Source organism: Telopea speciosissima, chromosome 11 (assembly GCF_018873765.1).
Source record: "Telopea speciosissima isolate NSW1024214 ecotype Mountain lineage chromosome 11, Tspe_v1, whole genome shotgun sequence".
Lineage (NCBI taxonomy): Eukaryota > Viridiplantae > Streptophyta > Magnoliopsida > Proteales > Proteaceae > Telopea > Telopea speciosissima.
This window is the reverse complement of record NC_057926.1, coordinates 32,286,719-32,302,206: the sequence shown is the minus strand read 5'-3', so window position 1 is coordinate 32,302,206 and position 15,488 is coordinate 32,286,719. Positions and strand designations below refer to the sequence as shown.

Below are 15,488 nucleotides of genomic sequence, written 5' to 3'. Positions count from 1 at the left end.
CTAGACACAATTACCACCAGGACCCCCAAAATAGATATAGGTCCCTTGCTCCACGGATTGACCAACAGTTTGTTTATAGCACTGAGGCAAGTCAGTATGACTACGAGTTTCTCTTATATCCACATCTCTCATCTTCCAATGTTCATCGATAATACGAATCCTGGAGATAAAACATGCTCTTCCATATATAACCTTCCTCTGGGAAATGGCCGCTACCCATTTCAGGATATGGTCTTGGACCATAAGTCTGCCCTCCCCAGTTTATGCCTTCAGCTTTGTCTCTTAAGTGATTGAAGAGTTCCTTGGGCCAGTAACCCATAATCTCAAAATTTTCTCCCCACAATACCAACCAATTACCAGTTTTCTGGTCCTATAAGTTTGGGATCAAGTCATCCAACAAATTATAATTATTCAAATAAGAAAAATAAATAAATAAAAATAAAATAAAAAAATAAAAAGGGAGAGGGATGGGTATGCTAGCATCCTATGTGCCAATCTCTCTCGGAAAATTATCTTCTCTAGTTCCCTGTCCGGCCCAATTTCTCAATGCCTCTAATAAGGGGAGTGGACCCTACCTGGGCAGAGCGTTCAGGCAATGGTAGGGCCGTCATTGCGTCCCCGTTGTTAGAGTTGCTGTGGGGAACTGGACCAGACAGGGAACCGAAGGGGATAAAGATCCTATCTCTCTCTTCCCCACATTGAAATGTCTCCTTTACCCTTCAAAGGGAGAAAGAGAGAGATAGACAAACATGCAGGGTGCTAGCATACAGTATACCGCTAGCATACCAAACCTTCTTCTACGTACTTTGACAATACCAAGATGTATCCCAATTTGGGTTCCATTATAAATAGATACTTGAGCGAAAGATGAACCGGGACCGGCATGCTGGCCCACTTGTATGTAACCTTCGCACTCGAAATTGTAGCAATAGGATCTATGACCATCTACCTGATATTGTTCACACACACACAGAGACATTGAACATATGGTAAGTTATGTATCCCTAAGAAATTAAGCCAAAAATAAATGATAAGTTGACAAAGCTTACTGTCCATAGTGTAAATAGTCTGGGTTGATAATCATTATTGACATGTGGGTGTACCTGAAAAATTGGGAACATTTTCATGCATCATTCAGCTTAATTAGATCCATAAAACACTTTTTTTTGGTGGAAAAATGATCCAAAATAAATACCCATATATATATATGCATATATGTTTGGCTATAATAAACAAAAAATGAGGCTTAAGGATGTCATTTTGATACTTGATTGCCTAGATAAATGAGACACCCTAACCAATCGCTTGGTTCTATGCTCAGTAATAATCAATGATGCAATGTGTTTAGTATATGCAATATTGATGAATTGAGGCTTGAAATAAAGTTTTGAATAACATATTTATTTCACAACTCAGTTCACCCACCATCCTAGGGTTCACAAACCCCTATAGTGTTTTGGTAAGTTTCCTAAATGCCCTTCCGATACCTCTTCCCACCTTCTCCTGCCCCACGGTGAATGGAATCTCATTCACTGTGGGTGTAAGGAAACTCGGTCCTATATGTTATTAGAGTAGTTATGGTTACTCTAATAATCTAAGCTCAAAGAAGAAATCTTTCTAAATAAAACAAACAATGTGGATGTGTTATTTATCCATAATTGTCAAACAATGGTAAAAAGAAATTTGGGCAACAGAATGCTGCCTAGGCAATTAAGCATCGCCTTGAGTGGAATTTTTGTATTTTCATGGGGCAGTGTGGTATTTTCGCACAATTTTGTGTCTAGGCGGCGGAGCTATGCGAGCCACAAAGCCAGGTAACATTCTTTTCCCCAAAAGTTTTTAAGAAATTGAAGAATTACCTGCCATCCAACTTCTACATAGTTGCTTTCAGAATATTGTGGTCCTGCATAAACCCAAATTTGAGAAAGGGTGAATTGGACGTTATGTTGAACTTTTGGTTTCCACAAGTTTAAGATTGCTGCAGTTCCATAGAAGGTTTGTCTTCCATTCGTGCCCATCGCTGCATACTGAAAAATACCAACTTTGATTAGCTCCAATCTAAATATGTGTTACCAATATATAATGAAATATTAATGAACTCTATCATCATCTGGGTTGCGTGGCTGCTTATGCCGCTTTGTTTGGGCTCCCTGGTTCCTCGTCTGATACTAAAGTTCTTTTATCATCTAGCTTTTCTGACTTCAGTTCGTCTACATGTATGTTCACATGCATGTGCGTATTAAGAGGCCAACATCTGTTCTTTTTGCATTTATAAATATTTCTTTTCACCTTACAAATTGCACTAAGTGGGACAGGTGTTGGTCTGTCACAGATTAACGTTCGTGGAGAAGATCCATTCTTGCAACACGTGGAAAATGCTTCATCCAACGGTGTGAGCTCAAGCAAAAAAATAAAACATAAAAAATATTAACTAGGTCTGTTTGAGCTCGCACTGTTGGATGAATCATCTTCCACGTGTCGAGCTCGCAGACCCGAACTGCAAAGGCACCTCAAGATTAGGCATTGCTGAAGATTTTTAGCCACTTTTCTGTGCAATTTGGCATAAGTCATCAATCTCTCTATGGCTATGAACCAACTGAAACAATTTATCCAAGCTAAGTGAAATTATCCACCTCATGCCAATTCCTAATTATTCAAAGAACCGAGGTTCTCTATCGGGGAGCGTGGCCCTGCACATGCAGTGGGTCAATGAGAGCGCATGAGTTGATACATTGGGGGTGGGATGGTCATTTCTCCCCCACTGTATCTAGGTGTGGGTAGTACATTCCTCCACAAAGAATTTTTCTCCTTATTTAAAACATGAAGAAAAAGGATAATAAAGTGTGGTGACAAGATATATTGTAACCAGGTCGGTTACAAACAGATTTACAATTTTAAATTTAAAAAAAGTTATAAATTATGTGAATCTAATACAAATCTAAATAGAAATATCAAATTGAAAGAAAAAAAATTTGAGAAAAAAGCTAAAATTTAAAAGCATTACATTGTGTGGAAAGGAGTTGTCATCCTTTCTCCCAAACTTTGGGGGAGCTGGTGCCGCCATTGGTATGTCTTTCCATTGAGCCCTGGGTATTGGAACTGTTCCAAGTGGACAACCTCCATTCTTTAGCCCTATATTTGGAACTTTAATTTCAGAAGCCGCCTCATTCTTCATGATTCTTTTCAGAAGATAAGTGCTTGGTCTCATCTAGGTAAACAGAAATTAGCGGGGTAAAAAAATTAATTAGAAGTCTTAATTAATGCATAATTAAATGAATTAATTTGTATATTTTAGGATACCTAATTCTAAATAAAAAGGAACTAAATCAGACCTGGATCGTATGATTCTTCAGGAGAGGATGATTCAACGCAGGTTGTTTGTAGATGTCAACACAGTCGAAAATATCTCCATTTGTAGTCTAAAAAAAATCATAAACAACTACGTAATAAAAAAAAAACATACACTTTTGAAAGAAAAACTATGTATGTATGTATGCTTCCATGTGTGTGTGGGATCAACCACAAACACATGGATTCTGGTCCTCTATGGCCAGACAGTCGAGCGACCATTGTGCGACCTCACACAGGCAGGGGCGAAAGTCCAGCTGTAGAGGATTCAAATTGCAAACAGATACTTCACCTTAATGCTCTTAATTGCTGGCCCATTAAGATACTTCTTTCTATAGGCTTTCATTTTCAAATATTGCTCCCTTGTTATGCTTCTTCCTCCTGCTAAGCCACTAATAAAGGAATGAAGGATCACCATACAAAGAACTAATTATTTCAAACCAATTCTGGAAGCCATGCTTCTTTTCACCTTGAATTGAGATAGAAAAAAATGCAAATTAGAAGAAAATAAGAATACAAAAGTGTGAGGGAACACAGGGAGAGAGAGAGAGAGAGAGAGAGAGAGAGAAGGGCTTACTTTGAGCATACATTGAGCTAAGCTTCCTAATGTCCCTGGTTCATACCTTGGTGACCCATATATAGGTCCTATTGACGTTTAAACAATAATTAATGAACTTATGTACATCTCTGACATAATTTATTCATAATTACCAAAAATAAGAATTTATGACAGAAGCTCCATTAATAATGACCAAAATAAAGAAACGGATAAATAAAGCTAACCCATCGGGCAGTGCGCTGTGTACTGCTCCCTTATACAGCCGCATGGCGGCATGGGCGTGCCTCATTTCACAACACTCAACTGTATCTGGGCACATGTACACGCCATTGTGCGACGGGTTAGAGTTTTTTCTCCCATAAAGAAGTTAATGAACTTACTTATCATCTTTGACACAATTCATTAATAATTACCAAAAATAGAAATTAAGGATAGAAGCTCCATTACTAATTACAAAAATAAAGGGAAAAAAGTGTTAAAGATTGCCAAAATAGAGAATTCCCACTACGAGGGAAAGAAATTCTATGAGTGTGCACACCTAGAAAAGAATATATATATAATGTGGCGGAAATTCATCCCGCACTAATCGGCACGTACGAAAATTGAAGCGTGTAACAAAGACTCACAGAGAAAAAAATGCGAAGACACGGAATTTACGTGGTTCGGCACGGTGGCCTGTCTCCATGAGGCAATAACACAAAGCTCAATTCACTAATACATGAAAAATTACAACACACCCCTCGCTCATAACACTGTATGTGGAACCCACTAAACAAGGACACTCACTTACAATATGACTCATAAATTCTCTGCCATCAACATACAACAATAAGATAATGAAACCACCATTACCATGATTGCGAACATAGGCACAATGGTCTACTTAACATCTCTTGAACCCCAAGCTCACAATGAAAAAATCAAATCACTTGTAACAGTAGCTTGGCGCCTGCATCAAGCCATAAAGCGATTTTTTCAGTCCACAAAACAAATCTTTTGGGTTGAGTCATACAAATCTCTTTATTGAGATTCCCATGCAAAAAGGCAGTTTTAACGTCCAACTGCTCAAGCTCTAAATCAAGTACAACTGCCATACTCATCGCAATACGAATAGTCATCAGACGAACATCTGGAGAAAAGATTTAGTTGAAATCAATACCTGACTTTTGTACATAACCTTTCACCACTAATCAGGATTTGTATCTTTCAACATTCCCATTAGTCTCTTTTCAACTTGTAAACCCATCTGCAACCAATAGCTTTACATCCCTTGGGTAACTTAACAAGATCCCAAATTTTGTTTTTGTGTAGGGCCTCCATCTCTTCTTCCATAGATGCTCTCCATTGGTGAGCATCGCTAGACTCACAAGCCTCCTGATATGTACAAGGCTCATACTCTTTAGTGATAAATGCGTAAGCTGTGACATAATCATTAAGCCAACTGGGAGGTTTCGAAGCTCTCTTAGACCGTCCTTTATCACCCTGAGTTTCAATACCTGGTTCTTCTGTATAGTCTTCATTAGCTTCATCTCCATCAACTTCATCAGTATCGGTCAACTGTTCTTCAATAGCTTGATTTTGAGCTTATTTAAGTGATCCAAGTTCAAATATCTGTGGCAAGTCAGAAGTTGGCAATTCTTTGTCTTTTTGCAATGAATCTTCATTGAAGACAACATCTTGGCTAATGACTAGTTTGCGGGCAGTAGGATCCCACAACATGTGTTGGAAAAATTCTTCTCTCCCTCCATAAATGTTTTGATGATAACAAACGAGTTGGCACAAGCCATTGTATTCTATTATATTCATAGGTTTAATGGAATAATAAAGAAGAACTAGTCAAGGCTTAAAACACAAGGAAGCTCAAGACAAAGCCTGAAGAGATCAAGTCCGTAAAGAGTTTTTAAGATAAATAGATCTTGAAGAAAAGACCATTTGAAGATTGAAGAACATCTCTTAAAGAAGAAATCAAGTTGAAGACCAAAATGAAGATGCTTGTATAAGCATACACATATACACACTTGCATAATTTTATTTGTAATTGCATATGTATAAACGAAAATTGCATTTGCATCATATAGAGACTCTAGGAAGGTACTTAAAGACCCTAGAAGTCCTTAGCATTCATTGGAAAAGACGGGACCAAAGTCTGTCAGAGACAGGCTGGCAAAATGCCTTAAAATCCCAAATGGTCGGACAATCGGTCGACTGGCTGCAAAGCCAAATCGATTATTGAAAACAGTGAACAACTAGTTTCAACCGGTTTCCCCAAATTGCCCAATGCTTGCCGGTTGCACAACCGGTCGATCGGCTATCGGCAGCTTGGACATGAAAAGTCTTAATGGTTCTATTTTCCCCAATGGCTATATCTAGCGATCGACAGGCAGAACCAAGCGGTCGACTGGCAGAATTAAGCGATCGATCGGTTGAGCTAAAAACTAACTGTTTTATAGCCGTTAGAGCAATTTTGACACACGATTTTTGAGAATTAAATGATGCTTATAAATACCAATCATGTCAGACCTTTTGACCATCACAACAATCCGAAAGAATACTTTATTGTGAAGTGAAAAAGTCAATTCAGGCTCTTAGTGCTATTATTTCAAGTCAAGAATAAAGCTTAGTTACTCAAACTTGACATCATCACTCAGAGACTTATCTTCTTCTAGTATAAAGCTCAAAGATCAAGCATCTTCATACTATTCACTGCATATTCACAATTGTATTGCGTGAAGTAAGTTGGAAAACTTCCGCTTAGGTAATATTTTCTTTTAATCTTTCTTGTTAATTAATTTTTTACTCTTGAGTCAGTTTGACTCTCGATGAGTAAGGATTGCTCATATTTTCCTAGACTGTACTTGGGTTTTGTAAGGGATTCTCTTATCCTAAAGAGATTGTAGGATTCTCTTGTTCTTAAAAGATTAGGATTCTCTTGTCCTTAAAAGATTATAGAATGCTCTTATTTTAGTAAAAAGATTTGTAAAGGTGTTTTCCCCACCTATTGTACTGAAAGAGAAAACATTAGTGGAATTCTCTTCAAGTTGAGAGGAGTGGATGTAGACTCAAGGTTGAGTCGAACCACTATATATACTTGTGTCTCTCTTGTTTTAATTTACTTTAAATTACATTGTCTTAAAATTCTAGTATAATTTTAAAAGAACAAAAATTCCACTAAAATAACCTATTCAGCCCTCTTTAGGTTATCCAACCCTTGGTATCAGAGTGGGAGCTCATTTTAAGAGTACAAAAGATCAATAGGATCACATCACTCTACTACACTTGAAGGGCTGAATGTATCAAGACTACCATTGTTTAATGGAGACAATTTTTTTTATTGAAAAAGTAGATTCAGAAATTTCACATGTGCACACAATCTTGATGTGTGGCATGTGATTGAAAATGGACTACGTCTATACACTAAAATAGTAGATGGTGAAACCGTGCTAAAAGACACATCTGAACTAATTCCCTCAGAAAAGGAGAAAGTTCAACATAATTACAAAGCTATCACCTTTTTGTAAAATGCATTAAGCGATTCTAAGTTTAATAAGATAGCTATGTGTGAGACACCTAAGGAATTCAATAAGATAGCTATGTGTAAAATAATCCAAAATAGACAAGCTTGTTCATGAATATGAACTTCTTCTTCTTTTTTGGGTAAATAATATGAACTATTTAAGATGGTAGAGAATGAGAATATTGCTAGCATGTTTTTAAGATTTACTAGCATTATTAATAAGCTGAAGGGCCTAAGAAAAACCTACAATAAATCAGAAAATGTTCGAAAGATCCTCAAATCACTACCCCCAAAGTGGAGACCAAAGATAACTGCAGTCAAAGAAGCCAAAGACCTTGAAAAGGTAAGTATGGATGAATTATTGGGTTCTTTACTAACTCATGAAGTTGAGTTGAATGAAGATGAAAAATATGCTGAGACAGAGGAACCTAAGAAGAAAGTCATCGCACTAAAAATGTCAAATATATCTGATGACGAAAGTAAGGAGGAAGACAACATCACCTTCTCTGATAAAGAAAGGTCCTTGATAGCTATAAAATTTTAAAAGTATCTCAAAAGAAGAGAGGAAAGATCATCCAATAAAAGAAGCTCTTCCAAGGAACAAAAAGGTAAATTTTCATCCAAAGACAACTGTATCTACTAACAAAAAGGATATTATTTGCTTTGAATGTCAAAAGTTAGGATATTTCATAACCAAATGTCCAAAATCTAGAGAAAAGAAGAAAGCCTATGCTGTAGAAATTTCTTGGCACTCTAGGGAAGAAGAGTAGGAAGAGGAATCTGATGATGAACAAAGTAATCTAGCACTTATGGCACTTACTCAAGAGGAAGACAATGATGAGATAACTTCTAGATATATCACAGCATCTAAATATATTAATTTATGTGATGATATAGATACTGATAACATTGATGAGAATGATATTGAGAAAGACTTTAAAGCACTATATGAAACTAGTCAACGACTAGAGATAACCAAAATTTTTACATAATAAAGTAGACGACTTACAGTACTTGGAGAGGAAAGTCATTCAAGAATGCCATGTGAGGACTGCGAAACTCCAAACCGGTAACTTCTCTGAGTATTACTCCTTTCTAGGTTGGGATGCCACTCTTTATCACAGTAATCTTTGGTATCCAAATCTTGTCAAGTATTTTTATTGCAATCTTCAAGTTGTTCAAGAGAATGATGACATTAGAATCAATTCTCTTGTCAAGGGAAATCCCATCTCTTTTACCTTGGATGATCTTGAAGACATCCTCAATATTAGGACTTATGGTGAAAAGAAGTTCCTCAAGACCAAACAAAATTTTGATGAATTTATGAATGAGGCTGAAGTGTATGTAAAAATTATGCTTGGTTACAATGGCGATTCTCATAACCTCAAGTTTGTCCAATTTCATGACACCCCTAGGATCATGTGTCTGATTAACTCCTATAACACTCTTTCCAAAGGAGGTCATAGAGATGCTGTAAAGCCTTTTGAGGCCTTTCATGCTTGGTCTCTTGTTACTAAGAACCAAATTAGTCTTCCCTATCTCATGATGCGAGTTATGGAGACTGCGTCTCAAAGGACTACCAAGGATAGTCTACCTTATGGTTGATCTCTTACTACTATCTTTCATTATTTTTAAGTTGATTTTTTTGGTGAAATTTCTGAGGACCAGCCCTGTGATATTGATACCACCACCGTCAATGAGATGAACCTTTCTATGGTTCTTCCCTTTGTTGGTATCTCTCAAGCTCAAAGAAAGAGGGCTACCCAAAACAATGCCTTCAACACTGAAGATGAAGACTATGATGAAAGCAAAGAGGAGGATGAGGATTACAATCCTGAGACAAGTGAAGTATCTTCTAGTGCATCTAATGATAGGAAAGTTATGATGGACTACATGGAGAAGACAACTGGGCGGCTCGATGAGATGGACAAGAAGCTTGACACCATTGTGTTTAATCTCGCTTGCATAACCAGTTACTTCAACATGCCTCCTCCTCCTACCCCTTAGTTTTTATTCTATCTCTGATGACTCCAAACAAGTTTAATTTGGGTTGTAATAACTCTAGATTTGAACTCTTTACTTTTCTTTCGGTCAACAGTACTCCCTGAAACTTTAAGTATCTTTGCTAATATGGATTATATGTTTTTAATCTTATTTCGGTACTTATATTTGCTACTCTTATTTCATTTTAATGCATATGTTTAGGGGGAGTATACTTATGATATGCAGATTTTATCTGCAGGAGGAAGCTTCTCTGAAATTATTTCTTTTTGTTGTTGACAAAGGGGGAGAAGAATCATGATTTGAGTTTACTTACAATACTTGTGTTTATGTTTATAATGATTTATAATGATGATGCATGAGTCGTATGCCTTATTTATTATCATTGCATTATACATGTTATAGCCAAATCATATACTTGTTATCATCAAAAAGGGGCAGATTGTTGGGAAAATTCTTCCCTCCCTCCATAGAAATGAGTTGGCATAACCCATTGTGTTCTATTGTGTCAACAGGTTTAATAGAATAATAGAGAAGAACGAGTCAAGGCTTAAAACACAAGGAAGCTCAAGACAAAGCTTGAAGAGATCAAGTCTGCAAAGAATTTCTAAGATAAATAGCTCTTGAAGAAAAAACCATTTGAAGATTGAAGAACATCTCTTAAAGAAGAAATTAAGTTGAAGACCAAAATGAAGATGCTCGTATGCGCTATACATACATACACTTGCATAATTGTAGTTGTAATTGCATACATAAAAATGAAAATTGCATTTGCATCATATAAAGATTCTAGGAAGGTACTTAAAGACCCTAGAAGTCTTTAGCATTCATTGGAAAAAGACTAGACCAAAGTCTGTTAGAGATAGGCTGGCAAAAAGCCTTAAAATCCCAAACGGTCAGACAACCGGTCGATCGACTGCAGAGCCCAATTAATCATTGGAAATAGTGAGCAACCGGTTCCCTCAAACGATCGCCCAACGCCTGCCAGTCGCATAACCAGTGGACCGACTATTGACCGCTTGGACATGAAAAGTCCTAACGGCTCTATTTTCCCCAATGGCTTAGCGGTCGATCGGTTGAGCTAAAAACTAGCCGTTTATAGCCGTTAGAACAATTTTGATACATGGTTTTTGAGAATTAAATGATGCTTATAAATACCAATCATGTCAAACCTTTTGACCATCATAACAATCCAAAATAATACTTTATTGTGAAATAAAAAAAGTCAATTCAAGCTCTTAATGCTATTATTTGAAGTCAAGAAGAAAGCTTGGTTACTCAAGTTTGACATCATCACTCAAAGACTTATCTTCTTCTGTTATAAAGCTCAAAAGTCAAGCATCTTCAAACTACTCATTGCATATTCACAATTGCATTACGTGAAGTAGGTTGGAACACTTTCGCTTAGGTAATATTTCCTTTTAATCTCTCTTATTAATTAATTTCTTACTCTTGAGTCAAGTTGACTCTAGACGAGTAAGGTGTGCTTATATTTTCCTAGACTTTACTTAGGTTATGTAAGGGATTCTCTTATCCTTATTAGATTATGTGATTCTCTTGTCCTTATAAGATTGTAGGATCCTCTTATCCTGGTAAAAATATTTGTAAAGGTGTTTTCCCCACCTATTGTACTGAAAGGAAAAAAATTAGTGGAATTCTCTCAAGGTTGAGAGGAGTAGATGTAGACTCAAGGTTGAGTCGAACCACTATAAATGCTTGTGTCTCTCTTGTTTTAATTTACTTTAAATTACATTGTCTTGAAACTGTAGTATAATTTTAAAAGAACAAAAATTTAACTAAGGTAACCTATTCACCCCCTGTAGGTTATCCAACAACATGTACTCCTTTAATCCTTCTGCATAGCCAAGAAAAATACGCTTGCTGGACCTTGCATCAAGCTTAGTCTTTAACTCTTTCAAAATTCACATATAAGCATTACAACCAAAGGTATGGAGAAACGAATAATCAACAGGTTTGCTAGACCATACCTCTTTAGGAATTTTATTGTTGAGAGCAGTTCTTAGGGAACGATTCACAATGTAACAAACAATACTTACAAATTCAGCCTAAAAACGATGCTCCAATCCTACACAACTCAACATACTTCAAGCACAATCCATAAGCATTCATACGCTTAGCCACTTCATTTTATTGTGGAGTTCTCGGAACCGTATAGTGTCTTTGAATGCTGTGCTCAGTGCAAAAATCTATGAATTATTACAAGGTGTATTCTCCAACATTATCGATTTTGAGACACTTGATCTTTGTTTCCTTCTGATTTTTTACCAATGTTTTAAATTTCTTAAACAAAACAAAAGCATTACTCTTCCTTTTAATGATATAAATAAAATTTTTTTTGGAATAATCATCAATAAAAAAAATAAAGTACTTTGAACCACCCAAAAAGTCAACATCTGCTTCCCAAGTGTTAGAATATATCAAATCAAGAATATTCTTATTTCTAGCAATGGAACGGGGAAAGAAAGTGCTTGAGTTAAAATAATACCGCAAGCGTACGGGTCAATCGTAGCTATGGGTCGAACACGAGGAGATATACGCCACTCTATTTAACTAACTTGAAAGTAATGCAAAGTGAACCGAACCAAACTGAACTTGCTTGCATGAATACTTAAATAAACTTACCATGGCTTCCTCTTCTAAATCTCCACGTCTTGTCATCAACATAGGAACTTAGACTAGGAAGCACGAAACTAAACTAGAACTATTAAAACTATAATAAAGACATAAAACTAAAGCATGAATCAAAAAGTATTACAACTATGGAATTGAAAGTACGAAATCAAAACTAAAAACTAGAAAGCAAAAACTAGAAAGAGAAAAGAAGGAATTTCATTAATGAATTGAACTAAGAGCATGAATTAAAACTAAACTAAAACTAATTTAAAAAAAAACTGAACTAGAACTAACTTAAAATTAACTGAAAAAAACTCTAAAAGAAAAATTCACTCCTTACAACCCAAAGGGCAAGGGGTATTTATAGGGGGAAGAGAGGAGAAGAGAGAAGAGGGAAGTGTAGGAGAAATATTCCCTAAAAAAAGAGAATATTCTCTTCTCCTTCCTCTTTTACAATGCCTTGAATCCCAAGAAAAAAAGAAAAAATGGAAAGAAGAAGAAGAGAAGATTGTTTACATAGACCTTCTATTTCTAGAAAAGTAAACTTCCAATTCTAATAAGTGCTTCATTTTCTTTGTAGATATCTTCTCCAAGCAATAAAATCAAAGCATCTTTGATTTTTCAACCTTTCATAGATGAGAAAATATCTTTCAAAATAAATCTATCCCAAGTGAAATTCCAGGAATGCCCTTGAAAAGTTGGAGGAGAGAGAGAGAGTGGTGGCTAGGATTCCAGTCATAATTAATGAAATGCCAAATCTGTCCTTCAAAAAATGTGGAGCATGGGGTGCTTATATAGGTCTCACCATTGTGTTTCTTGCGAAAAATCACCCAAAATAGACCCAAATTTCGTCCAATTTGGAGTTCGGAAGCCCAAGATATCTCAAGTTGAAGTTGTACTATCCAGAGCCTTCCAAATGGAATCTCTCGGCTACAGCAAAAATTTTTGAGAATTGCGCTAAAGCCCCTCGAATACGAACTTTTGCTTTACTTTGTCCCCGATCGATTTTTGATAATTACAAATAAACCTCTATAGACCATTTTCGCGCTTCGTTACGGAAACGGCCGAAACTTCTTCGTTTCAACTCGGAATCAAGTGCCGTTTGAACCATTGTGAAGCTAACTCGATGGGCTACGCATCCATACTATTAACATCTCAAAATTATGTTAAAGGGCCCACTATAATCACATTCAAATTTGATTGATTGGCGTGATTCTTTCAGTGCTCAATCTAAACTTGATTTTCTCGACTCCTGGGCGCTTCCTGCTATTCTTAGCATCTTTTGCTCCATTTTCATAAGAATTCACCTAAAACCTGAAAAGCACAAGAAACACCAAAGTATCTCTATCCAGGGTGGTAAAATATATGCTTTATGCCCTAAGATTTCTCACATAAATGTGCTCATCAGGAAGCTTTATGGAGCTTTCCAAATAGGCAATCTTCACAAAAATTTAAATTAATAGATTTTAAACCAGGTAGAAGGCCATGATCAAGAAGTACCTTTAGTCTTTACTTGCTCATATGTCCCAAGCACTTGTGTCAGATTGTAATAGACTCTATCACAACATTGGAGACAATAGCTTTACCCACCACGGTATCTCCGATCAGCCTGTATATGCTGTCTATCAATTCTCCTTTCACCAAGACGAGTGCTCCTTTGACAATCTTCAATCAACCCTTTTCCAATGTAATTTTGTAGCCATCATCATCGAACTTTACCAAGGACAGTAGACTCTTCTGTAGGTCTAGTACATGTCGTACACCAGAAATTGTACGAGTTATGCAGTTAAACATCATAACTTGAGTTATCATTACCCATGTATATTGTACCACCACTACATGACTGATATGTATGGAACCAATCTCTATGTGGTGTCATATGAAAAAAAGCGCTCGAATCCAGAATCCATTGATGGTTCACACTTTCAAGTGGAACCGCGGGCATCATTGTGCCATCATCGGATGAATCCACAATCTCAACAATATTGCCTTGAGAACTTGCTACGTAGATGCAATATGAGAATTAGATTTAGAGTGTTGCTGATTGTCCTTGGATTTACAATCCTTATGCAAATGACCCTTCTGTCCACATTTCCAACAAGGACTACTTTTACATCATTTCAATTTGGATCTTGACGATCGACTTCCACTGAAACTTCTGTCTGTGGATCTCCCTCTGGCCATCATTGCATTATGTTTTGTGCAAGACTCTTCCATAAGCAACGTAGCAACGATCGACTCCGTATCAAGATCAACTGCAGAGTTGAGATTCATGATTAAAGAATCCCACGAATCTGGTACAGAACATAAAAGGAGTGTTACCTTTTCTTCGTCATCAATTTTAACTCTGATAGCGGTCAATCTGCTCAATAGGATATTAAACCCGTCTAAGTGTTCTTGGAAAGATACGACTTCCTTCATCTTCAGACTGTACAACTGTTGACGAAGAAAAATTTTGGTGGACATTGATTTCCCTTTGTAGAGATTCTTCCCCTTGTCCCATAAACTTTTAGAGGTGGTTTGATCAGAGACTTTGAAAAATACAGAATCATCTAAGGCAAGAAGTAAATCTGCCATTGCCATCTGATCTTTCGTTGCGAAATCAGCATCCTGCATATATTTTGGCTTCTTATCTTTTCTGCCAAGGGCAACTGCACATCCATCTTACCAACACCGTTTGTATTTTCAACTTCCACAATGGATGTTTTGATCCGTTAAATTTTAGCACCTTGAACTTTGGTATAGCCATACTACAAAGCCAAAACACGACACCGATGCTAATCAAGTGCTAACAAGGCTTCTCAACCTTGGGCTCTGATACCAATTCTGGCGGAAATTTGTCCCGCACTAATCTAAACGTACAAAAATCAAAGTGTCTAACAAAGACTCACAAAAAAGTAAAAATGCGAAGACAAAGGATTTATGTGGTTCGACATGGTGACCTACGTCCATGGGGCAATAACACAAAGCTCACTTTACTAATTCATGAAAAATTACAACACACACCCCTGACTCACAACACTATATGTGGGATCCACTGAATAAGGAAACTCATTCACAATATAACTCTCACAAATTCCCAAAGGAAGTATGAACAAAAAGTAATACCTAGAATACCCTACAAGTGAAACCCAATCCCAAACTCAAGAACACTCTCAAAGCTCTCTGAGGATCCCATTCTTGGTTCTCTATCTTGTGTCTCAACTCTTCTCCCTTCCTCCATATTTATAGGCAATTCCAAAGGTTGCTCACCCCGTTTGCATCGTTCACCGATCTCCCCATTTTCTTAAAAATCAGGCGTGGTAAATTTGGGTCGTGCCAAACTTCTTTGAATTCCAATTTTCCAACTTGCGAGAGAGAGTGAGTTGCATTTGTAGCCTTCTTCATTAATTGCATTCAAATTGCATTGAATGCAATCTACAACCATCTAAA

The 15,488-nt window shown here is 36.7% G+C and overlaps 1 pseudogene; it reads right to left on the bottom strand.

The window, feature by feature from the left end:
- LOC122644967 lies at positions 1-2,025 on the bottom strand (annotated as a pseudogene).
- Positions 2,026-15,488: the final 13,463 nt, after the last annotated feature.